Consider the following 26,144-nt stretch of genomic DNA (forward strand, 5'->3'; position numbering starts at 1 on the left):
CATATTTGGCTGTCTGTGAGTTTAGGAGATTTCTTTGTATTTTGCAAAATGCTTAAATTTGTTGTATGTTTTATGCTCTCAATGTGAAGGGCGGTCTAACCCCCCCCCCCCCCCCCCCCCCCCTCAATGTAATCTGCCATTCACAATGCTTGGCCTGGAAAAGGAACTGTACAGCTCCTTCAGGAATCTAGGAATTATATACTTTGCATGAACATTAGGTGTCATTGTTGTACAGTGTTTGGGCTTTCTGCCTGTCCGTGAATGCAACACATTCTCTGCCAAGCCAAGCATTAGATTTCAAATTAATATGTGATAGTGATTACCATTAAGCAATTTGTGATAGTTCCATGAAATATCAAGCCAGAGGTATGATCTGTTTCAAGTTCTTTAGGTAGAGTGGAGTGGAGGAGCAGCTTGATGGTTAGAGCAGCAGGCTGAGAACCTGTAAAGTCTGGTTGAAATCCCACAGCAGCTCCTGATCAGGGAAGTTACATAGCCCTCCATTGCCTCAGGCACACACTTAGGAGTAAATATTCAGCCAGCAGCAGTCAGGTTTTTTTTTCCTTGCTACTGATATTATACCCAGGTAATTCAGTGCCAGGATACCAAACCATGTCTGGGCACCGACATTGAATATCCTGGCATACATGGCCTTCTAACACTTATGAGGTTAAGTGCAATATTCAGCACTTAGGGCCAGATTCTATATATGGCGCCTAAAATTTCACGCATTAAACATTTTCGCCTAAGTGTATTTTATAAGCTGCTCCTAGATTTAGGCGTGTTATATGGAATACTCTTAGTTGATATTCCAGCTCCTAAAACTACTCACATCCATTTACACCAGCGAAAATTTGGCATAAATCCCTGTGCATAGATTAATGCACACTGGGCCATATTCTATAACTACATGTGTAAATTTTAGAATGCCCTCAAAACACCCATTTCCCCACCCATAACCATGCATACATTAGAATTTAGACGCACTGTGTTACAGAATACGTTTAGGGATTTGTGCGCGCAAATTCTAATTATTGCTAATTAGTGCTCATTATTGCTTGTTAAGTGCTGTTAACGCTGAGTAGCTTGTTAAGCCAATTAAGTTACGCGTGTAGTTATAGAATATGATTGGGTTTCAGCACAGATTTCTAGGTGCACTATATAGAATCTGGGGGTGGTTAATTCATAAGGTGAACAGCATAAAGATAGGACTGCGTATTATGTGGTCCTATTTATGCAGTTACCTTATGCGATTAAGCATTGAATATTGGCACTTAACCACATAAATGCTGACTGCACCCCTGGATTGCCCACAAATTAGCATGAACCATGGATATGCAGCAGCACTAACTGGTTAAGTGCCACTGAAATGTGTGGTTAGCCCCAGATAAGTGATTTAAATGGCCAGAAACTTCTGTTCCTTTAAATCGCTTTGAATATCAACCCCTTAGATTTTAAGCCCTCCAGGGACAGGAAATAGTTACTATATCTGAGCAGAAGTCACCTTAAGCTACTTCCGGGCAGACTTCTACGGTCTGTGCCCCGAAAATGGCAGACACAAATCAAGGTCAGGTATACATATAAAGCAGCACATATGAGTTTATCTTGTTGGGCAGACTGGATGGACCGTACAGGTATTTCTCTGCCGTCATCTACTATGTTACCAAAATAAGCAAGAGCTAAAACTAAAATGTAAATATCTATCTTCCCTTATTAAAAAAAAAAAGAGACTGGAGCCCTGTGGAGAAAGCACAGTCAAATGTTACTGAAGTAGATAGGTGCATATCTCTCTTCAGTAATATGCTCACTGTCTCATGATAGCAATGACTAAGAATTCCTAATGTAAATTGAAACCAGATTCCTGGCTCACGGCCAAATGTATGTATGTTTATGTTGATAGAGTTGATAGAATTCACAATAGCCTGGAATGATGAGCTCACTGTAATTGAACCTTCTATCTTAAAGAAGGAATATTGAGGAGATTCATACCAAAAAAATTCAGGTTGAAGCCTCTGAATATAAAACTGAAAAGGAGAAAAGAATATTAACATGTAGTACCACCTAATGTAGAATCTTAAAAAAAAAAAAAAAAAATCCCAAAGCATTAGATGAACGTTTTTTTCACAACTCATTTTAAAGACATTTTTCTATGCAGTTCATCTGAATCTCAAGGGGGCATGTTGGAGGCATGTTTTGGGTGGGACTAGGGCAGGCTTACAATTTGGACTTTATTCTGCAATAATGGAATGCTGTAAAAATGTCCAGGGCAAAAAATAGGATGTTTTTGGCTAGAACAGTTTCAGTAACAACTAAGTTCCAAACTGACCAGATAACAACCACAGGAGGGAGAAAGGCATAACCCCCTCAATCTCCCAGTGGTCACTGACCCCCTTCCACCCTCCTAAGAGGTGAAAGTGACAGTACATAGGCTCTTTGACAGCTGCAGATATATTGGTCTTTCCTCTTACAGCAGCAAGCAGGTCCCTGGAGTAGCCTAGTGGTCACTGCATTAGACTGTAGAGAAGGGGACCCAGGCTCGTATCCCACTGTAACTGGTACACTTATGGTAGAAAGTCTGAGTTCTCCAAAACCTACAAAATACCTACTGAACATACATATAGATGACACCTGCAGGCATAAGGGCTATTGTAGTGGTGTACAGTTTGTGATGTGCACCTGGGACCTTTTATATGAAGTTCAGTGCAGTGCCCCATAGGTTGCTGTACTGCTCTGCTGCAATGTCTGTGTAGCCAGTCTAGCAAGAGTGCTGGTCCCCAGACATCCCAGTGGCATGTTTTGGTGCATTTTCCCTTGGATGTTTTTTATTTGAAAATGGCCCTTAAAGAAGCCTGAGCACAAAAACATCTAAAATAAGGTGAATTTCAAACCAAAAAGACATATTCTGATTAAAAAATGACCATGTTTAGCACTGGAGTTTTGGAAGATTTTTGCAAAGCGTCCAAAACTGGATTTTGACATCGTATTCCAATCATAGATGATTGTTGTTGTATTATATTGTAAGCCACATTGAGCCTGCAAATAGGTGGGAAAATGTGGGATATAAATGCAGCAAATAAAAATAAAATAAAATATTGAAAATGCCCCTCATAGTGAGCTTGCAGCATTTTGAAAGCTTATGTGATTGAATTGGAGTTTAGTTTCCCAGGTAACTTGAATTGATAGTCACAGATTTTGCTTTCCAAGTCTTTTTGAAGCTTATAATTGCTTTAAGGCAATATAATTATGTTGATTAACGTGTTAGTTTTTTGAGCTATTTTGCTTGATGAACGATAGAGTTAAAGCACCAAAATAATTTCATTTACATTACGTGAAAAAATGTGATGCATCTTGAGCCTCTGCATATACATGTTTTCATTAAGAAAAAATGGAGATAAATGAGGGCTGGGGTGGGAGGCTGTAATTTGTACAACAATATTCTTTATTTGGGGAAATTTAGATGTGCTTTCATCGAAAAGCTTCCTCTTACCACGAGGAAAAAATATTCCTTTATAAAGCAAATCAAACTCTCAAAAGCCCTTTTCTTCATCCTCTACCTCCACACAACTCTCCAATTTACAGTCCTTACAAAAAATGACACTGTCTGTGGGTCAACCAATGCCATTTTGAATAGGGCTCCAGCAGGCTAGAAGTGACCATGGATTGTTCTTGCTTTGTGAGGACAGTTGTGGTTGAAGGTAGTCTGGAGTGGGAGGTCCATGGACCAGGAGGGTTGGGTGGGAGTAGGGTAAAAGATTCATTGGGAGTTTGTCATACTTTTTAGAGGTGCAGTTTGTTTAGCACGGGAGATATGCTCCTGCACTGACTGCTGCTTTCTTTGAATGAAATGAAAATAAAATACTACTTACCATTTCTATAGTGTTACTAGACATATACAGCAGTACACACAAACACATAAGAGACAGTCCCTGCTCAACAGAGCTTACAGTCTATTCAAGACAGACAAACAGGACAGATAAAGAATTTCATTTGTTATGTGAATGATTAAAACAACATGGGTATTGGACAGATGAATAAAAGGATAAGAGTTAAAAGCAGCCTCAAAAAGGTGGGCTTTTAACCTGGATTTGAATAGGGTCAGAAACGGAGCATGATGTACCAACTTGGGAAGTCTATTCCAGGCATATGGCACAGCAAGATGGAAGGAATGACAATGAAGGAGAAGGGTACAGATAAGAGTGACTTGCCTGATGAACAGAGTTCCTGGGGAGGTGTGTTAGGAGAGATGAAAAAGGAGAGATTCTGAGGAGCTGCAGAAAGAACACACTTAGTCATTAACAGGAGTATGGAAATGGATAGGGAGCTAATGAAGTGACTTGAGAAGAGGGGTTAAGTGAGTGTAGCAACACTGGTGGAAGATGTCATCCTGCAGAATTATGAGTAGATTTAAGGAGACATGCGTAGTTTAGCGGGAGACCTGTGAGGAGAAAGTTGCAGTAGTCTACGCAAGAGATGATGAGAGTGTGGATAAGGGTTTGGTAGTGTTTTCAGAGAGGAAAGGATAAATTATGGTGGTGTTATCGAGAAAGAAAGGACAGGTTTCAGCAGTCTGTTGGATATTTGCAGAGAAAGAGAGAGAGAGGAGTCAATGACGACCTCAAGGTTACGAGCTGAGGATGACAGTATTATCCACAGGAATAAGAGATTGGGGGAAAAGAAAAAGTCATGTTCAGTTTTAGATGGTGGTGGGACATCCATGCAGCAATATCAAACAAGCAGGCTGAGACTTGGGCTTAGATTCTTGGTGACATTTCTGGTATGGAGAGGTAGGTCTGGGAGTCAGCATAAACATGGTACTGAAAACCATGGGAGGAGATCAGAGGAAATAAGTGTAGAGAGAGATGAGATCCTAAGAGAGAGCTATGGGGTATACTAACTGAGATTGAGATGTTAGTGGAGGAGGAGTCACCAGAGCATACAGTAAAAGTGTGATGAGAGAGATCAAAAGAAAATCATATTGAGGAGTAGGTAATAAAGTAGGGTGGTGCAACAAAATTAGCGTAATCCTGCCAATGTCAGTTTCTCGCTATCTGGATAAACCTGATGGTGCTGCTCAATAATATGCCATAAGAACTGAAGTTGTGACTCATCTTTTGTCATGAGACCACTGTACTGCTGCATACTCATGACTGGAGCTACTTGATGATGTCAGTACTGCTGATTCAGTTTCTCTTCTTTGCAAATCTTCCATTCAGCGCCACTTGCAAGATTCTGCTCCTGTCTGTCTTCTAATTGCTTCTCTTTTGCAGCTAATGGTGCATCAGTACCAGCCATTGATCCTCTTCTTCCTTTTTCATATTGAGCCAGCAAGAACTCTTTTGTCTTCAGTAATTGTCATCATGCTGAGAGCCTTGGTATGAGCAATGTCAAACAGATTGACAAGCTTGGAGACAAACTTAGCCTCTCTGGCTTGCTGTGTTACAGACTGCCGCCCTTTGTTCTTCTTAAGTAAGAACCACTCTTCAGATATTCATTGTAGTTTAATTTGACAGTTTTATGGATCTCTTATTTGTAATCTGTGTTATTGTAGCAGCTGATGAGTGATGATATAAGCATACAGGGTGACATGTGATGGAATTACTTGTTTAATTTGTTGTTCCACTGTACTTTACAAAATACTGACAGCCTAATTTGATTCACAACTGCCCATATTCAAGAACTGCCGTATGCAGAGTGCAGAATTAATACTGTTTTATGCCTTCAGAACATTAGTGTTGTTGAGCTACCAGTAAATGCTCACCAATTTAACTGATGTTTTGCCTGAAATGTTTCTTCATATATACAAACAAAATTATGGGTTAAGAAGGTCATTTGTACAAAGTTCAAAATAAGCTCTACTCTAAAAGCAGCAGATAGGTCAAGAAGGATGAGGATTGAGTAAAAGCATTAGGTCTGGCAGGAATAGGTCATTGGAGACTTTGGCAAGGGTTGTTTCTGTCAAATGTAGAGGGTGAAAACCAGGTTGGAGTAGATCAAGAATAACTTGAGATGCTAGAAAGTCAAGCCAGTGGTTGTGAAGATCACATTAAAGAAGCTTGAATGCAAAAGGGAGGTGGGACAATAGTTGGAAGGATAGGTATGGTCCAGTAAAAAGTATTTTAAAGGAGAGGTGTAATCACAGTATGTTTGAAGGCAATTGCAGTGGGAAATAATAGATTGAGGACATGTCAAATGGAAGAGATGAGAATAGGGGCGATAAAGCTGAGTAGATGGGTAGGAGTGGATAATGAGTTTGAAAAAGAGAAGATATGCAGTTTCACGGTTCAATTTCATTTAGTATCTAAGCAGTTTACAAATTAAAAATATTAGGGTTGAAGTGAAAGGATGGAAACAAAAGGTAAGTTGGGTTACATGGGAAATTTAATAAAATCCAAGAGAGGAATAGAATTTAGTTAAAATTAACCCAGGGAGAAACACAAGGTGAGGAGGAAGGAGTGAAAGAAAGAAAGTTGACAGGACAGTGAAAGACTAGTCTTGCTGCAAGGGATAATGAAGGGAGAAGGGGGACATCATTGTAGTCATCTAGGACCAGGAGCAAATGCCTTAGAGAAAAATGGGCATTAAGGATGGCTTTAAATCTTAAGAACAAGAGTTTGGTTCATAGGTGAAGAAGGATAACATTCCATAGGGTAGACAAAACAACTGAGAATGATGTGATTCTTGCAAGGTATGAGCTTACTTTGAGAAATGAGAGTACAATTAGAAGATGATGTTGGGAGGAACATAAAATACATGCCGGAGAATAAGGTATAAGATGTTTGAATAAGAAAAGTGAAAGACCAGAGTGAAGAATTTGAAAGGTAGTTATAATAATCTTTAAAATAATTTGGTATTGTATGGGTAACCAATGTCTTGCTTGAAGGAGAGGGGAAACACTGTCAAAATTTTTCACACTGTATATTAAACAGCTGTAATTTGAAGCAACTGTAATCTACATAGTTGGTATAATGGTAGGCCATGAAGATGCAGTCATCAAGGTTTGAAATTGCAAGAGACTGAATAAGGAGGTGGGGTGAAGATTTATTGAAGAGAGATGTTGAAAGACGTATTTGATGGAGCACAAAGAATGATTTCTTAACAGTCGCAGAAATGTGGGTTTTAAAGGTGAGATGGCTATCAATAAGGACTCCAAGAATTTAATCTTGTCTTTGATGGGTATAGGTGCCCCAGAAATGGAGTGGAAGACCTCATTAAGAGAAAAAAATAGGGTAGTAGTTTTGGAGGGATTCAATTTCAGTCAGTGTGAAGAGAACCAGTCAGCAATCATGGTCAATTTTGTTTGAAGTATCAGTACTGTCAAGGGGAAGCAAAAGCTGCACGCCCTCAGCATTAAAAAAAAAAAAAAGGTGGTATTCATGGTATGGAGAAAAAGGGCTAGTGGTGAGAGAAAAATGTTAGAGGATGGGCCCTAATATGGAACATTATGGGCTTTGCATAGAAGGTGGTAGGTGGATGAGTAAGCATCACATTACAGTATTTTGAAAGTTCCGCTTTGGAGATATGATTGAAACCAAAGGAGAGGAGTTTCCTTCTCTGTGATTTTAGGAAAGGAAGCAAAGGGTGGCAGGGGTTAAAGGAAGAAAGATAATGAATTGGGGGGAGATAGAGGTGACTTGGTAGAGGGAAGGGTTTTTCTCATTTTGTTAGTTTATAGGAAACTGCTTGGGCACCTGTGGCCTTGAATTTGGACATTGAAGACTAAACTAAGATAGGAGAAATTCAGTGTGAAATTCTGGGTTCAGATAATCTTTTTTTTTAAAGATTTTAAGGGAATACTTAGAATTGGTAGGAGTTATCCAGAGATGAAAAGACATTTTGACAGTGCAAAGAAAGGACAACACTGTATATAAAAAAGAAAGGTTCAATTCTTGCTGGAATGAGATAGAATTGGGCGCACAGTATTGCAGGAAGAGTGCACAAGACCTGCAGCATCAGGTGGGCTAAGGGAAGTGAAGCCTAGACATTTAGATGTATGAGGTGGTCTTTGGGGTCATCCTCTATGTACAAGAAACAGCTTTAACTTTGTCACTACCATATTTGTTCCAGTATATGAGTATATTGACATAATGTAATTTCAGTAGAGGTGTGACTTCACTCTCTTTACTTAGCATCTGAACCAAGAATCTCTAAACCCACAGACACAGAATGGAGAAGGAGCCTTAGAGAAGAGGAGGGCAAGGGTAATGGTAATGCATTTGATATGTCATCTTTCTGTGGTACAACCAGCCGCGGTTTACATATATTATTTGCAGGTACTTTCTCTGTCCCTAGTGGGCTCACAAACTAAGTTTCTGTACCTGAGATAGTGGAGGATTAGGTGACTTGCCCAGAGTCATAAGGAGCTGCAGTGGGATTTGAACCTGATTCCTCAGCACACGGCACTATTAGGCTATTTCTATTCCTTAATGCTAATTGTTTCCTCTGTTGGATTTTTTTCATTGTGCTAGTGCTGGATTCAATATTAATGACTCTGGGAGTGCATATTTATTTGTATTCTTATATACCACTGCTAAACCCGAAGCTGTCAAAGTGGTGTAGATTGAATACAACAGCTGCAGGACCCAGATGGTAAGATCTTGCTTTCAGCTTGACTTATAACCTCTGTCTGACTCTGTGACCACTTCCATTTTGTAGCAGCTGTAGCAGCCACATCAAGCAGCATACAAAAACCTGCTTATCCATCTATTTTGTTACAATTTTCCCTTTGTAACCATCTGGATATCCAGTTCTGTAGATATTCTTAATCGTGAAACTACATTGAAAAATCTTTTATCAGAAAAAAAATACAAATATATACATTATGGGGTAATTTTATAACTTAAGTCAGAGTTGAAAAAAAGGTCCCTATTTTAGGGATCCTTATACAATAAGAAAAAGGAACTAGGAAAAAGTGGTCTTGGTGCACTCTTACACAGGTCTTTCCCACGTTCCAAAGCCATTTTTTCTTGTAGTCAGAAAATGGCCAATTTCACATTTCCTGCATTAATGTCCATGCGCTAATGTTGCCTATAAAAAAGATTTACATGTGAGCCCTTACCATTACCTATTTTGTAGGCAGAAAGGGAATAGGACTTGATATACTACCTTTCTATGTTTTTTACAATTACATTCAAAGCGGTTTACATAGTATATACAGGTACTGATTTGTGCCTGGGGCAGTGAAGGGTTAACTGACTTGCCCAGAGTCACCAGGAGCTGCTGTGGGAATCAAACCCAGTTCCCCAGGATCAAAGTCAGCTGCACTAACCACTAGGCTAATCCTTAGCTCATACTCTAATCATGCGCTAATGGACATTTTGGTTCTAACTGCTTAGTATAGACATGTCCACTCTCCACCCCCACAAACGTCTCCTCCACAAAAAGAAAAGAAAAAAAATTAGTATATGGTTTGCATGCACAGAGCGCAAAATTACCATGGGACACCTAAGCACATCCTGCAGTAAGCCCTCTTAAGCTAAGGTAAGGACGTATTAGTGCTTACCACTTAGTAAGCCTATTTTATAAAGATAATTGAGGCATCTATGTGTCTTTTTAAAATAAGTTCTCAGAACAAGCCCTGATGGTGCATAAATTTACAGCTGCTCTGAAGAAGGTGTAAATATGCGCATGTACTCCCTGGGAATAATTTTATAAAGACTTTTTCATACACAGTATACATGTACAAGTTTGCAAGGTGTCAAGCATGCACATAGTGCAATGTAACTTGGGTGTAGAACTGTTCATGGGTGAATTGGGGGCGGGGGGACCTTTAGTGGAGTTGTGATTTTGCACCTTATTATAGCTACACTTTCTGCAGCTTTTGAAGGTGAGTTTTATACAGACTTATAGATGCCTATAAGAAGTGGTTACTCAATAAAGATATTTCTAAAAAAAAAACAAAAGAGATGAAATGCCAGGAAGTTAGACCTGAAGTTTTCTGACATAAAACCTTGTTATAAGCGGCTTTCTGTCTGGTGTAACCTGATCATGACAGATAAACTGGTGGAGCACTAGGATCCGGAATTAGGGGGCCTTCACTCCCCAACAGTTCTCTGAATTTTTTTGAATGATATTTTTAATGACTAAGTCTACAGAGCTACCGGAGACCCAATACAGGCTGCTGCACAGGACATATATTATTAGAGCACAGGGTGCCCGCCTTAGTTTATGGGAAGAGGACACTTGTATAAAATATAAACATTTGAGGGGTACATTTATCCATTCCTTTCGAGAATGCCCAAAGCTCACACTTTGGAGTCAGGTGTTACAAAGGAAATTAGATTGGGATTATGAAACTCTTCTCTTGGGAGACCAATGCACCTTTCTACAACGTGTTTCATTACTGATCAGGCATTTCATTTATCACACTTTTTTATTGGTAAAGAAATCTATCCTGGCTGCCTGGACCTTGGAGGGAGGGCCTGCATTTTCAGGGTGGGTGAACCACATGATGGAAGTAGCTACATTTGAGATCATGACCTATAAACGCTCAAAACAGAAAGACCACGTATACTATAGTCACCTGTGGGAAACTTATCAGAAGCTAGCACCAACGGACATTAAGATGGGGGGGGGGGGGAATAGGTAGACATTTGTTCTAGTTAGTTTGTGATTGGATGAGTGATTGATATGGATTTTTTGGGGAGTGGGAGGGGATCAGGTTGCTTGTTTCTTTGGTGGGTATTTTCTATATTTATAAAAGAGCAACATCAGAAGGGTTTTTATGGTAGCAGCATATACGTGTAATAGGATCCAGTTGGGTGTCTGAGAGCTGGAGATTGTGATTTGTGTTGATGGTTGCTACATGTATCTTTGTAACTTATGGCATTGTAGAATCTTATTGTTCATGTTTACTTTTGCTCTCTTCTGGGTTGCATTCACAAATAAAAAAGAGAGTACAATGCAGTTTATTTGTCATTTAACAGTAAGTGACGTTAAGTGCATCTACATTATCTGTTGTGCGGTTAATGCTATAGGCCGACCAAAACTGTCTAAACACTTTTGGCTTTGGCCGAAGCCAAAACTTATTATTACCCTCTAGTCCCAGGAACTGGATGCACAGGTTGACAGTTGGGAGAGCCATTTTAACAAGGATTTCTCAACAACTCTGGAATGTTAAGTTCCCAAGTCAATGCAGATGTAGTTAAACAAATTCTGAGACAGGAACTTTGTGAGAACATGTTTAAAAAAAAAATCATGATTACCAGCCTTTTGTGCTTACCCAAACTGCACATGTAACAAGAGAAAGTAGCATTGAGATGTTTCCCACTGTCACGTCTGTGGCCGTGACCCCTCTTAGACTCACCTTATTTCCTGTGGTCAGCTTCTGAGCTGGCTTGTCTGTTCTTTGTGAGTTAGTTCTGTCTCTGTCTCTGTGTGCTGGCTGTATTAGATTGTTGGTGTGCTGTCACTCGTTCCAGATTTCAGCTCAGTCCAGTCCGGATCTTCCAGGCTGCCCGACCCTTAGTTGCCTGGTGATTGTTGCACCTGAGTCTCAGCTGCCTGCTGGGCTGATTAGCCATTTGGAACCTCTCTGCCTTTGCCTTTGCATTGCGTCTAAGGCCCTGGTATGTTGGTGCTTGTTGCACTTCTGCAAGTACAGTGTTTACCTGAGATTCTTGCCTGTTTCTAGTTAGTCTGTGTTTAGTTTAGGTTTTGCTTGCTTTCCTTGCCTGGTTTCTTGTTTGTAATTCTGTGTTTAGTTTCTGTTTGTCTGTGTTCTGGCTTTGGGGCTGCTTGCAGCTCTTAGTTCTGTGTCTTCTTAGTCAGTGTTTGTTCCCGGTTTAGTGGCTGTTCTGCAGCTTTCTGTTCTGCCCTTTAGCTTCCCCTTCCTTGCCCAGTCTCCTACCTTGTTGCCCATGTTCCTCCCTCTCTCCTCTGGCCCTCAGTCCCTGTGCTGCCTTGCTGTTACCCAGTCCTGCCCTGTCCAGCAAGTCCTGCCAGCCACCTGAAGCCCAGAGCTCAACTCTGGGTGAAAAGTGGCCAAGTGCAGGTGAAGCCTAACTGCTTGCCTGAGATTTGCCCTGTCTCTAGCGTGGGGTGGTTTTGCCTGCCACTGCCGCTCCTCGGCAGTGGCCCAAGGGCTCACAAACCAGTTTCCAGCTTTGAAAACGTGACACCCACTTTGTATTTAGTTATAAAACTGATTAAGGACAAGCATGATATAGATTCTAACCTTTCCCCTTTCCCTTTTACTTCCTTCCCTGATCCTTTTACCCTACCTCATGTAATTGTATTTGATTCCTGTGCATTGTAAGCCACTTTGAGTCTGCTTAATGTGGAAAAAAAGTGGGGTATAAATGTTCATAAATAAATACAATTCTTACTAAAATAGGGTAAAGGAGTCCAGACACTGGTCTATACTACGGGCATTATAACAGCCTGATCAAAATCCAGAATAATAGAGCACATTTGTGTTACTGAATGCGAGGACTACATGCTCTGAAAACTTACAATCAAGAGCAATACATTTCTCAGATTATTTTCTAATATATAAACTCCATTTCATTGTAATATCTTTTCCCTACTAACACTATAAGCTGACCAGTACTTGTGCTTGAAAACAATCACTGCAGGTTCCGTTCTCATAGAATCTAGCTTCTCCACGCCACAAGTTTGAGTAAAACTCTGCATCTTCATCATACCCAATGGAACCTTGAAATTTTTTAGAATCACCCAAATAGTATCCAAGCCAGAATATATATAATACTTTAAATAATGAAAGACTATATTTTACCTCCAAGCAAAATAGCCTCCGCACACGTGGACCTCAGATAATAAAAACTGAAACTGAAAGCCAGAGTGCTTTTACAATGACTGACTGCACCAAATTTGGAGTGATAGTTGATGTCATATCTCCACAGAGAGGCCAATTCCTAAGGAATTTATCTTCCCAAATTTATAAACAAATTCCTGCTAAACTTCCCTCCCCCAGATTATCTTATAATACTTGGTGGTCTAGTGGTGTAATCAGGGCATGTGTGATCCCCAGTTGCACTTGACCATGTCAGCTCTACTTTCAAAATGGCTGCCATGACCTCTTGTGGCAGTCTTATGAGATTGCCACGAGAGTTCATGGAACCCATTTTGAGAGGAGAACCAACATGGGCAGGAGCGACTGGGGATTACTCCTGCCCTTACACTCCTAAACTGCCAAGGATTATAAAATAAGTCCATGGGGTGGAGGGGGGGGGGGGGGGCAGGAGAGGCAACTCCTGTTTGGAGGGGAGGGGGAGGGAAACAAACAACACATGGTTAGTTTTGGCCAAAACCAAAACCATGGCCGTAGCCTTTGAGTCAGAAATGAAACTGGGCAGAAAAAGGATTTTGAGCCAGTTTTGGCACCATAACTGAAACCAAAATTCAACTCACCTCTCAATTCTATAAGTGGGTGTCCCTTTTTACACACCCTGATGCCATCTGGAAAGAGCCTAATTCTTTAATGGCATCTGGGTGCCCAGATTCCACTATAGAATATTAGCGTAACCCGGCATTGGCACACCTAATGTTACCACAGTTAAACCAGCCATAGACCTAGTGTAACTGCGACAGTGTAAATGTGAAAAGAATGAGTATAACTTAACAGTATTCTGTATGTTGCGAGCATAAATGACAGCCACGCACATCCCTTCCCATCTGAACATCCCCTTGTATTTACGTACTTTGGGGTCTTTTTACTAAGTTGCGGTATAAAGTGGCCTTAGCACACCCTTTCATGGTTCTTTCCTGCATGCTAAGGCCATTTTACTGTAGCTGTAAAAATTTTATTTTTCTATTTTTTGTATTAATGACCATGCATTAATGTTACCATTGTGCGCACAGCCATTTTGAAAATTATGTGTGTGCTTACCGCTGCACATTTTGTAGGTGATAAGAGCCCACATGGTTCCATGCACTAACCAGTTAATGTGTGGTAATGTACCCCCTGCAACTGGTTTGTGCAGAAATCCCCACTCCACTCCCTTGCACACCCCCCCCTCAAAAAAACTTTTTTAGCTTGCACAGATTTGGCAGTTTACCAAAAGACATTATTTTAAGTTGCGTTAGGTGCATATTAGTTCATACCTTACCACATTCAACATAAAATCTTAACCTTAACCCATAAAACTTTGGCCACAGGAATCCCTCAGTATTTATCATCAGTGATAACCCAGTATGCTCCTCCAAGACTATTATGCTCTCTAAATGATCAGTGATTACATATTCCTTTGGTATCTCTGTCTAGACTTGATGTTACAAAACGTTCAGCATTCTATTGTATCACCCCATCTCTTTTGAATTCTCTTCCACCTAATTTCTGCCTTGAATATCCTTACCAAAATTCAGGGCTGCCCTTAAAACTCATTTGTTCAGATTAGCTTTTGGAGAGAGGGAGGGGGATAACATGAACACTGGATAAGGATATTGGAACATGATGTTCTGTACTAGATGATTGAGTAAAAGTTTAACCTTTTACCCATTTTAGCAATATCTTTTATGGTGGGAATGCTCTATTCTTTATTTCTTGGGCCTGTTGATATAGGAGTTCCTTTCCATTTGTGTTATTTTATTTTAGATTTGTAAACCACTGTGTTATATATTAGGAACAGTGGTATATCATATTTAAACCTTAATGCAGCTTTATAAAAGTGCCCCTAAGCTACTTAACATGCAGCCGTATAGAGTAGTGCTTAGTTTCTTTGCTGTATTTATATCGCTCCATGGTGCGACCGCACCTTGAGTATTGTGTTCAATTCTGGTCGCCGCATCTCAAGAGAGATATAGTGGAATTGGAAAAGGTGCAGCGAAGGGTGACTAAAATGATAGCGGGGATGGGACAACTTCCCTATGAAGAAAGACTAAGGAGGCTAGGGCTTTTCAGCTTGGAGAAGAGACGGCTGAGGGGAGACATGATAGAGGTATATAAAATGAGTGGAGTGGAACAGGTGGATGTGAAGCTTCTGTTCACGCTTTCCAAAAATACTAGGACTAGGGGGCATGCAATGAAACTACAGTGTAGTAAATTTAAAACGAATTGGAGAAAATATTTCTTCACCCAACGCATAATTAAACTCTGGAATTCGTTGCCGGAGAACGTAGTGAAGGCGGTTATCTTAGCAGAGTTTAAAAAGGGGTTAGACGGTTTCCTAAAGGACAAGTCCATAAACCACTACTAAATGGACTTGAGAAAAATCCACAATTCCAGGAATAACATGTATAGAATGTTTGTACATTTGGGAAGCTTGCCAGGTGCCCTTGGCCTGGATTGGCCGCTGTCATAGACAGGATGCTGAGCTCGATGGACCCTTGGTCTTTTCCCAGTGTGGCATGTACTTATGTACTTATATGTGTGTAAATGTACGCTTACCTGTGAAAGTGCTAATATTCTGTGCTAGTGGTGTGTAAATGGGGTTCCCAGATAGAGAATTGTCCTTCACGGGTAGTGTCCCCTGCATTAACTGCATGGGAAAACTGGTTACACCTTCCAACTGTTAAACACTCAGGCTTTTTCAGATGCTGCCCCTTAATTTTGGTCATTAGTAACAGGAGATCTTAATTTAGCAATTTATTTTCCATCTGATTATGTGTTTTTGGAAAGTGCTCAAAATAGGTGTTTCATCTTTCTTTTGCATTGTGAACAGCACCTCTAGTTGGATTTTTCTGTTTCAAAATTACGTAGTAAACGATTTCAGATAAAGACCTAAACGACTCATCTAATCTGCCCAGGAAGATGGTTAGGGTTGTAACTGCTGCTCTGTGCTGGTTACCCCCCCTCTGTGCCTTTTGTTGCGTGAAGGCCATTTAAGTTTTGCTTTGAGCAGAAATACTCTACTTCTGTGTTTCTCATTGTTTATGTCCCCCACCATCTTCCATCCTTTCTGTGAAAAATTATTTCCTGATGTTGCTTTGACATTTACCTCCTTGCTGCTTCATTTCATGTCCTCCAGTTCTATTGTTGCAGGAATTACCACTATTGTTAGCAGAATCTGTGGTACTTCAGGAGTCAAACACCACACACCAGAATGAGAGAGAAGTCTTCTTTATTTGCCAGCAAACAAAGTAGGACATCAGCACTAGGTCTCTTCTTCTCTTTCTCAGCTCTCTGTGTCTTGTGGCTTCTGTCTCAGCTCCTTCTCTTCTTCTGATGTAAGCTGCTTCTGCTCTCAGTTATATAGGGTCCTACATCTCTCTAGCCCCCCTTTCTCACCAGATGGTAAAGAATAGATTGATTACCCTGCCTTGAACTAATTATTACTTACACATTACTTAAAAATATCAGTTACATAGGTTTGAGATATTTCCTAAACTGACCTATGACCTGGGGCCTCTCAAACTAGACAATGTGGCACCTATCTCTTGCATTTTATTATTATTAAATTCTTAGGTTCCCAGCTAACTTCATACTAACTGCTAACTGGACTCTGGCATTCATTAAGGGGTCAAGGGCCAAGGGGCCAGTCTTGCTTAATGGCACACATACATTTATTACTTTCAGAAAACCAGTCCTATACTTAGCTATAATTAACCAAGACTTTCCCTGACCTCTTTCACCTATTAGCTTCCTACACAGAACTCGCTAGGACTGTGGATAATTCAAACCAGATGATGACCTCTTAAACTGCAGACAATCTCACTTGAAAAGTCAGTCAAAGATGTAACACTGAATTGAAAAGATATTCTTCATAGAAATAGAACTTATTAATTACACAGAATAAAACATATTCTAAAATAAGCAGAAATCAGAATTCCTTATAAGACAAAATCTAAATCATCAAGAATATCTATATCTACTCTATCTTCTTCTAAACAGCATTCAATCTAATCCTTTTAAAACTACAGTATGCCTTCCTTGCTGATCCCCTCGAGATTATCCAGATGTAGTAAATAATTACTTCTCTCTGACCTTTCTAACCTCTAGTCTAGCAAAAGCTAGACATTTGAGTAAATTAAACCCAGATGGCATTCCTCCACTTTACAGGACTGAACCAAACTTTAAACAGAATTAACAAATATAATTTCTCTGCCCAGGCTGCCTCACTATAGCTTTCCCCTTTTTTTGAAAAGATTTGTTGGTTCATTAATATCTTTCAAGTATATAGACAGTTGGGGGTCAATATGCAAAGGGATTTTTTTTTTAAACAGGAAGTCTTTATTAAAGTTTGCACACAACAAAGCAAAGAAATTTGCAACCTCAAAAACATAACTGTTAACAAACTGTAGAAAATAGCAACATATCAAGAACTTTCTAATTTGTAGAAAATCCCCTCCCCCATCCCCTCCAGAAAATCAAATAAAGTCCAAAAGAGGGTACATCGCAAACTTAAGCTCATTACAAGGAGTCACACACTGCATAGAATACCAAGGGAAATCATTTGCTATTACAAAAAAAAATTGCATTCTTCAAAGTATTCCAAATCTGCTTCAGTCTTCCAAAGGGCGGCAGTCAGCTTCTCCATCTTATAAACATAACAGAGCTTCATCTACCACAGGTTCAGAGAGGGGATCCCTGGGTCCTTCCAGCAAGTTGCAAGTGGCAATTTAGCAGCATTAAGAAAATGCCTAACCCATAGAGTGTACCGTTTGCAGAACCCAGGGAAATCCTTATTGAGCAAGAAAATACCAGGATCCGAAGGGACTTGCAAACCTGTGCACCACAAAATCTGAGATTGTATAGACTTCCAAAATGAACGTGCTGGTAAACACATCCACCATAAATGTTGCAGGGCACCATGTTGACCACAGCGCTTCCAACAATCAGGGTTAGATTGTGGAAACCATCTACTGAGGCTGTCTGGGGTCAAGTACCAGCAATATAAAATCTTAACGTTATTTTTCTTAATATTGGATGCAATGGCTTTTTTTGCAATGGATTGTTTCAACTTGTCCCAAACCTCAGGTAAAATAGTAGTATATTCAACTCAGTCTCCTATCTTTGCCTAAGGGAATCTTGGTGATAAGCATGTAATGTACTAACTAAGAATTTAGTATGTCTAAAATCCTCAAAAACATCCTCAAGATAAGTGTATTCCCCTGTTGGATGCTGTCTATAGCATTTAGTCATTAAGAGGTGTAGCAGTTGCAAATAGGCATAGTGATGGGAAGGAGATAATTTGTAATCTTAGGCCAGTACCTCAAAAGATAAAAAGATGTCTTCATCAAACAATTGGCCCCGAAGAGACAAACTAGAGGCATGCCAGAGGGTATACACTGAAGAGACCATACCTGGAGGAAACAAAAGGTTGCCACAAATTGGTGTATATCTAGAAAGCTGAAAAACAATCTTAGTACTCATCATGTCTCATAATTGCAAAGGGATTTAATGAACCCAAAACAGTTCCTGGCCAGTTAAGTTGCTTGTTCGGGGCTAACCGGTCACTTTCAGTGGCACTTAACCGGATAGTGCAAAACCGGCTATTTTGGGGGCATTCCAGGGGTGGAGTCAGCAGTTGGCTGGTTAAAGTTCAATATTCAGCACTTAACTGGCCAAGGTAACCGCATAAAAGTCAGCCATAGCTTTATGTGGTTCACCATAGCCAGTTAAGTGCTGAATATTGCACTTAACCGATTGTGTTTTTGCTGGCTCTGTATACCCGGAAATTCAGTGCCGAAGCCCAGACATGGCCCAGCATTGAATTTCTGCAGTTGTTTTGCCCACGGCCTACCTCTTTTTCCCAATTTAAGCTCCTGCTGCCTACTCTTTGGTTCCTTACATTCTGCTTCTGATTTTGCTTTGAATCTGGCTACATTAGCACCTCCTGTGGGTTAAAGCAGCTACAATACACTGAGTGGGTCTTTTACTAAAGCTTAGCTTGAGTTATCTGCAGCAGGGCCCATAAGAATAAAATGTGCCCTGCTGCAGATAACTCAAGCTAAGCTTTAGTAAAAGACCCCCTGAGTTTCTGTCATTTCTGCTGAGTACATTGAGAGAATCATTAAACAAATGTTAACTGGACTCTGCAAGTTAGAGTGGAAAGTTGCTCCATGGTGGTGATTACATGACTTGCAGGACAAAGTAATGCCTCCAACCTTTGACTTCAGATATTAAAATCCATATCAATTTCATTGTCATCCCTCGGATTATAATTTGATATTTTGTTTGGATGAAATATTCCACAGTCCTGTAGTCATATTATCTATACTGTTTATCATTTTTATGCTCTTATTTTGAATTCCCTATAGTTCATCTGCTTGATGAACTTTATTTCTAATTATATTCTTTGTTTATCTTGTAAACTGATTACCCACTTTTTTTGTTGTTATTTACCTCACTTTTTCACTAGTAATTCAAGGCGCATTGCATTCAGATACACCTGGTATTTCTCTATTCCTGGAAAGCTTACAATCTAAGTTTGTACCTGAGGTAATAGACAGTTTAGTGACTTGCAGAAGGAGTATAAGTGAAATTTGAGGCCTGGCTTCCACTGCTGTAACCATTAGGCTGCTCCTTCAGTCCAGGCATATCAGAAATTTTCAACAGTATAATGTGTATAAGTTGTCAAGAGACAAAGAAAAAGTAATATCAGTTAACACTGTTAAAATAATAATAATAAAAAAATAACATCAAGTACTCCCACTTGCCTTCCACATCTGAGAGAAGTGAAAAATTACAGTTGTATAAAAATAGTCAGCTTGTTTATCCCCTCCAAGAGCTTGTCTTTTTTTTTTCCTTTCTCTTTTTTTCTGTATAACCAGTCAGCCCAGACCAGAAAGATACAGCACACAAGTAACAGAAACATGACAAGGAAATGGAAGGCAGTCACAGAAATAGCCAGGTGACACTTTTCTTTCTTGTTGCAAGTGAGTAATCAGGATTACTGATTCTGGCCAGTAATATAATATAATATAATATAATATAACTTAGACGAATTAGAAAGAGAAAGCAAAGACAGAGAGCTTACTTTTTATTTTATTACAGTAACAAAGCAGTGTTTCTCACCTTTAACATTTGTTTTCTGTAGACAACAGGATTAATCAAATACACAAGTGAATGTCGTCATGGTATGACACCAGAAAGGAGAATCAGAACTGTGTGTAAAGTTCTGAGACTGCGTGGCCCTTCTTTTACATGTTGCTACTGCTGTCCTCAGTCTCTGTTAGTCCTGTAAGGAATATATATCCAGGAGGACATCTCCTAATATATATATCCTGAGGACTTAGCTGACAGAACACTACTAAATAGCAATTATTCTTGACCCATGTCTAGGGAAAGCGTACCTCTTTGGCCCAATGGCTAGCAAGCTGTTCTGGAAAAATGAGCAATGCCACAGATGGAATATATATTATTTATTAGGTAAAGAAATATATATATAAATAGCTCTGAAGCAAAATGCCAAACAAAATAAAAAATTACTTGCTATAAAAATAGATTATCACCAAAATATAGATAATGATATATGATTATCCTAATGGACTAACTAAATGAGTGATTACACAACCAATCGCAATACTGATAATCCTAATGATTATTATGAGAACTTACACCACACGTCTTATGCAGAATACACAGTTAGCAGCTAAATTCACAGACCATAAGTCATGACATAAAATCTATCTGTCTCAGACAAAAGCTAAGGACTAATTATCCCCATGACCATAAGTAGTATATCCTGTTATCTCACCTTGCCGTCTGTGGCAGACTTCCAATGGTAAAGAAGCAGATTCCTCCTCTGAGACTCAAGCTGAAGCCTCAGTGAGTCTCTCAGTCCAGGAATAAGTCTGATATCTGTATTCTGGATGCAGATGATACAGTCATTAGGTAAGGCCATATATTGTAGCTGAGCTAGCCTTGTAAGTTTGTTACAAGGTATGCAGTTCACTGGTGTTTAGGAAATCAGTCTCTTGCTCTTTCCGAGCCTTCTATCTTTCTGCCAGTCTTCTGGTCCTCTCTCCTCTCTTCCTCTTCTTCAGTCCAACTTTTTGGCATCCATGGGTCAGATGATACCTGTGGACCAATCACAGACGGTGTAATAATGTCCAGCCAGCTTCATGGTCATGAAGAGAGCAGTGGTGTAGCCAGAAGGCAGTTTTTTGGGGGGGCAACAGGTTGGGTGGATGGGCACTAGAGAAACACCTGCCACCTGATATGCCCTGCCCACGCCCCTACTCCTACCGCACACCTACCCCACTCCCAGTAACTTCAATGGGAGTAGCAGTGCTGGCCTCAGTGGCTGCAGGCCACATTGAGAGCTAGGGGAAATATAAGAGGGTGCACTCTTCATCCTCCACTGAGCCATGGTCCACCAACACACATATGATTCCCTTAAATATGCCCTAAATATTACAGTGGGACCATAAAATATCAATACATCTATCAAGAACACTGAAGAAGCCAAAGTACTATAGAATACTATATAGAAAATTGATGCTCACAGAATACTTTGGTCACACACACAGAACACAAATACAGAATAAGTGACCACAAACCATAAACAAATTAAATCAAAACCCCAAGAGTCCAGACGTTGCATTTAGCACAGCACAGAGAAATACAAAGAGATGCATTTTCTCCTATACTCTGCAAAATCACTTGCAAGAGACATTGTTAGGGGAGGTACAACAAGGGCAACTGCGTTTTGCCCCCTAGCCAGAGAGAACCCCAGGCCAGCTAGAAGCTGAAGAAGGTGCAGCCTGTTAGTAAGCTTTTGTGTCCCCTCCCAAATTTCTGCCTTGGGCCCCAGCCATTTCTAGCAGGATGTACATTTTTGAAATCTGACATATTCTAGTCACAAAATAGAAAAATAAAATTCTTTTTTCTACCTTTTGTTTGCTCATTTTATTTTTCAAGTCATGTTGGTCCCAGGCTCTGGTTTCTACATCTTTCTCTTAACTCACTCACCAAGGTCTCATGTCCATTTGATAGTTCCACTCTCTCAAGGTCTCATGTCCATTTGATAGTTTCACTCTCTCTGTCCATGTCCACTATCCATCTTCTTCCATCTGTCACACTAGTGAGGAGAAGTGAGCCCTTGGGCCACTGCCGAGGAGCGGCAGTGGCAGGAGAATCACCCTTAACAAGAGACAAGGCAGAACACAGACAGTCAGATACAACCAGGACTGGAGCCAGGGCCGCCGAGAGACTGGGCCGGGCCCGGGACAAGGCCGCCCCTGGGCCCCCCCCCCCCCCCACACTGCCGGGCCCTTGCACTATATGTAGATCCTTCAAGAGGTAGTGTGTCATGATTTAGGCTCTACACCTTTTCTGATGTTTTGGTGCCACCTCAGTAAAGCCAAAACACAATCTCTCCACTGCAAAACACTATACACAAACTTGTGCAAAAACCCACTCATAACCTTACCAAACCATAACAGCATAACAGCACTAATTCCAAGGACAGGACGAACTACAACCTTATGCGTGGAAAGGCAGCACCATAATTACACCGGGCTCTAAAACACCAGTACACAACCTAATAAAAAAACAAAACAAAAAGGGCTGCAAATACTACACACTAGCAGAATACTGTACCTTGATCACACATGAAAAACACATGGCAACAGATATGACATAAGGAACTAGAAATAAAAAAATATGAAGACAAAATACTGAACTAGAAAGTTACCTCAAGAAGTCAGACTCAGCATGCAGCAATACTAGAAAAATTGAAACTTGCATGAAAAATATCACAGATACACATTTCCAAAAGCTGACATATTCCAATTAATAAATTCTGAATAAAATACTTTTTTCTACCTTTGTTGTCTGATCATAGTTTTTCTATTCGCTTTGGTCCCATCTTCTGTTTTATGCAGTGTCTTCTTTCCATTTGATATTTTTTCTCTCACCATCCTCCTGTGTCCTTATGCGTCCTGTCTACCATCTGTAGCCCTGTCCCTATCCTTCCTCAAGTTTCGGCATCTGTCCTGAAAGTGTTCCGATCCAGCCCTTAAATTGAGCATTTCTCCTCACTCTCCTCTCCTCCATCCATGTGCATGTATTTCCTGTCTTCCCTCCCCTCCATCCATATCCAGCATTTCTCCTCTCTTCCTTTTCCCTCCATCCGTGTGCATCTCCTTCCTTTGTCTTTCCTTCCCTTCATCCTTGTCCATCATTTCTTCTCTCTTCCCTGCCCTCCACTCCATCCATCCATGTTCAGCTTTTCCTCTCTCTTCCCTTCCCTCCATCTATGTGCATCTCCTTCCTGACTTCCCTCCCCTCCATTTATCCATGTCCAGCAACTCCTCATTCTCTCCTGGCCTCTCCTCCATCCAACCATATCCAGTAAATTTCCTCTCTCCCCTGCCCCCTCCAATCATCCATCCATGTTCAGCAGTTCTCCTCTACCCTCTGCCCTGCCCAGCAATCTCTTCTCTCTCCCCCCTGCCCTCTTGTCCAGCGATCTCTTCTCTCTCCCCCATGCCCTCTTGTCCAGCGATCTCTTCTCTCTCCCCCATGCCCTCTTGTCCAGCGATCTCTTCTCTCTCCCCCCTGCCCTCTTGTCCAGCAATCTCTTCTCTCTCCCCCTGCCCTCTTGTCCAGCAATCTCTTCTCTCCCCCCCCGCCCTCTTGTCCAGCAATCTCTTTTCTCTCCCCCTGCCCTCTTGTCCAGCAATCTCTTCTCTCTCCCCCTGCCCTCTTGTCCAGCAATCTCTTCTCTCTCCCCCCTGCCCTGCCCTCTTGTCCAGCAATCTCTTCTTTCTCCCCCCCTCTGAGATCCAAGGCCTGCCCCCCCTCCGAAATCCAAGGCCTCCCCCCTCCCTCCAAGATCCAAGGCCCTTCTACTACTGCTTATCATTTCTATAGCGCTACTAAACTCCCTCCCTCCCAGATCCAAGGCCCCCCCCTCTCCTTCCGTCCATCCGACTGAATTCCAAGGCCCCCCTCCGTCCCTCCCTCCAATTGCAAAAGCGATCTTGTTCTTACTTCGTTGGGGGTTGGCGAGAGCAGCATGCAGAAGAGAACGCAGGGAAAAGCGTGCAGGCTCCCGCTTCAGCCTTCCCTCGTTGTCTGTGGTCCCGCCCTCAAAGGCGGGACCAGAGCTGAGAGACAGACAACGAGGGAAGGCTGAAGCGGGAGCCTGCACGCTTTTCACTGCGTCTGCGTGCTGCTCTCGCCGTAACCCCCGACGAAGTAAGAACAAGATCGCTTTTGCAATTCGGAGGGAGGGACGGAGGGCGGGCCCTGGGAGTCGGACGGAGGGAGGGAGGGACCTAGGAGTCGGACGGAGGGGCGAGCACCCACGGACTCAGCGCCGGGCCCCCCTGGAGGCCCGGGCCCGGGGACTTTTGTCCCCCCCTGTCCCCCCCTCTCAGCGGCCCTGACTGGAGCAGTCAGACTGAAGCTGCAGCTGAAGTAGAGCAAGCTGGAACGGGCAGGGCAGGGCACAGTGGAAGCTTCCAGGAAACCAAACAGAGTCTTAGGCTGGCGGCAAGCAGTAGAATAAAACAGGGAACAAGCCGAGTCTTGGACAGGCAGCAAGCAAGAGAAATAAACCCACGGAAAACAAGAAGGGCAGGTCCACCACAGGATAAGGAGAACAGGTAGCACTGCAACAACTCTCACCAACGAGAAGCTCATCAGATGACCTCTGTTGCCAAGGCAAAGTAAAAAGTTTCCAGTTGGTTCATAAAGGCAACCGACAAGGGAGTTCACCAGGTAAGGGTGCTGCTAAGTTCCAAAAATCCCAAGACAGTCTGGAAGGCTGGAAGATCTGGACTGGACCGGCATGACTTCTGGAACATGGGAAACAGCAGCCAGACAGTCCATTGCAGCCACCAGGTCTGACCACCAGGTGGCGAAATGAATGAGCGCATGAAACATGGCCACAATCGTGACACCATCTCTGTACCTCTATCTTCCTCCATGTTTAGTATCTCCCTTTCTCTGTGTCCCTATATTTCTCTGTCCAGCTTCTCCCCTCTCTTCGTCCCCAGTACCAATATATCTCTACCCTCTCTGACCCTACCCCATCCAGCTTCTCTCCCTCTCACTCCCTCCCCTTTCCAGCATCTGGTTTGGTTGCTTGATTCCCTGCCTGCCCACCCACCCCGCCCTCCCTTCTTCCTTCACACTGTAGGTTTAGTATTTGTTCCCTTTTCCTTCATCTCCTTGGTCTAGTATCTCTATTTCCCTTCCCTCCCTCCTTGTGCTGTACCAGCAGTTCTCTCCCTTCCCTCTAGTTCTCCTCCCCCCTCTTCCACCCACATCCAGCAGCTCTCCCCCCCTCCAACCCCCTCTTGCTCCCACATCCAGCAGCTCTCCCCCCCTCCAACCCCCTCTTGCTCCCACATCCAGCAGCTCTCTCCCTTCCTTCCAATCTCCTCCTCCTCTTTCTCCCAGTCCAGCAGCTGTCTTCCTTCCCTCCAGCCCCCTTTTTCCTCTGAAGTCCAGCAGCTCTCTCCCTTCCATCCAGATCCTCTCCTCCTCTTCCTCCAGCAGTTCTCTCCCTTCCATCCAGTCTCCTCCTCCTATTTCTCCCAGTCCAGCAGCTGTCTTCCTTCCTTCCAGCCCCCTCTTCCTTTGAAGTCCACCAGATCTCTCCCTTCCATCCAGTCCCCTCCTCCTCCTCCTCTTCCTCCCATGTCCAGCAGCTCTCTCCCTTCCCTCCAGTCCTTTCTTCCTCTTCCTCCCTTGTCCATCAGCTCTCTCCCTTCTCTCCAGCCCCTTCCTCCTCTCCCTCCCCTGTCCAGAAGCTTCCATCCAGATTCCCTCCTCCTTTTCCTCCCACATCCAGGAACTCTGCCCCTTCCATTCAGTCCCCTCCTCCTCTTCCTCCCACATCCAGCAGCTCTCCCTTCCCTCCAATCCCCTTCCTCCCACAAGTCCGGCAGGACAACCCCCCCCCCCCCCCCCCCACAACACACAAAGTCCAGCACTTCTGCCTTCCTCCAATTCATCCTGCCCCAATCCAACACCCTCGCTGCCTTTTCTCCCACGGCTCCAGGTCCGGCTGTCTGGGAGTGTTGCCTGCCTCAAATTCTGCTCCTCCCCGCCTCTGCCTTGGTCCCTGCAGCATTCTTTTTTGGCCCATCGCCGGCAGCACTGCAATTCACACAGTTAGCTCTGCTCTCCTTTGCCGCGTCCATCCGACCCTCTCTGATGCACTTCCTGTTTACGTAGGGCCAGATGGACGCGGAAGAGGGGAGCGGAGCTGCCTATGTGAATCACAGCGCTGCCAGCGACGGGCCAAAAAAAGAATGCTGCAGGGACCGAGGCAGTGGTGGGGAGGAGC

The 26,144-nt window shown here is 42.2% G+C and overlaps 1 protein-coding gene across 1 annotated transcript in view; it reads left to right on the forward strand.

The window, feature by feature from the left end:
• ANO10 (anoctamin 10) overlaps window positions 1-26,144 on the forward strand; it is a 299,674-nt gene that overhangs the window by 159,092 nt on the left and 114,438 nt on the right. The window lies entirely within an intron of this gene.

Source organism: Microcaecilia unicolor, chromosome 1, assembly GCF_901765095.1.
Source record: "Microcaecilia unicolor chromosome 1, aMicUni1.1, whole genome shotgun sequence".
Classification (NCBI taxonomy): Eukaryota; Metazoa; Chordata; class Amphibia; order Gymnophiona; family Siphonopidae; genus Microcaecilia; species Microcaecilia unicolor.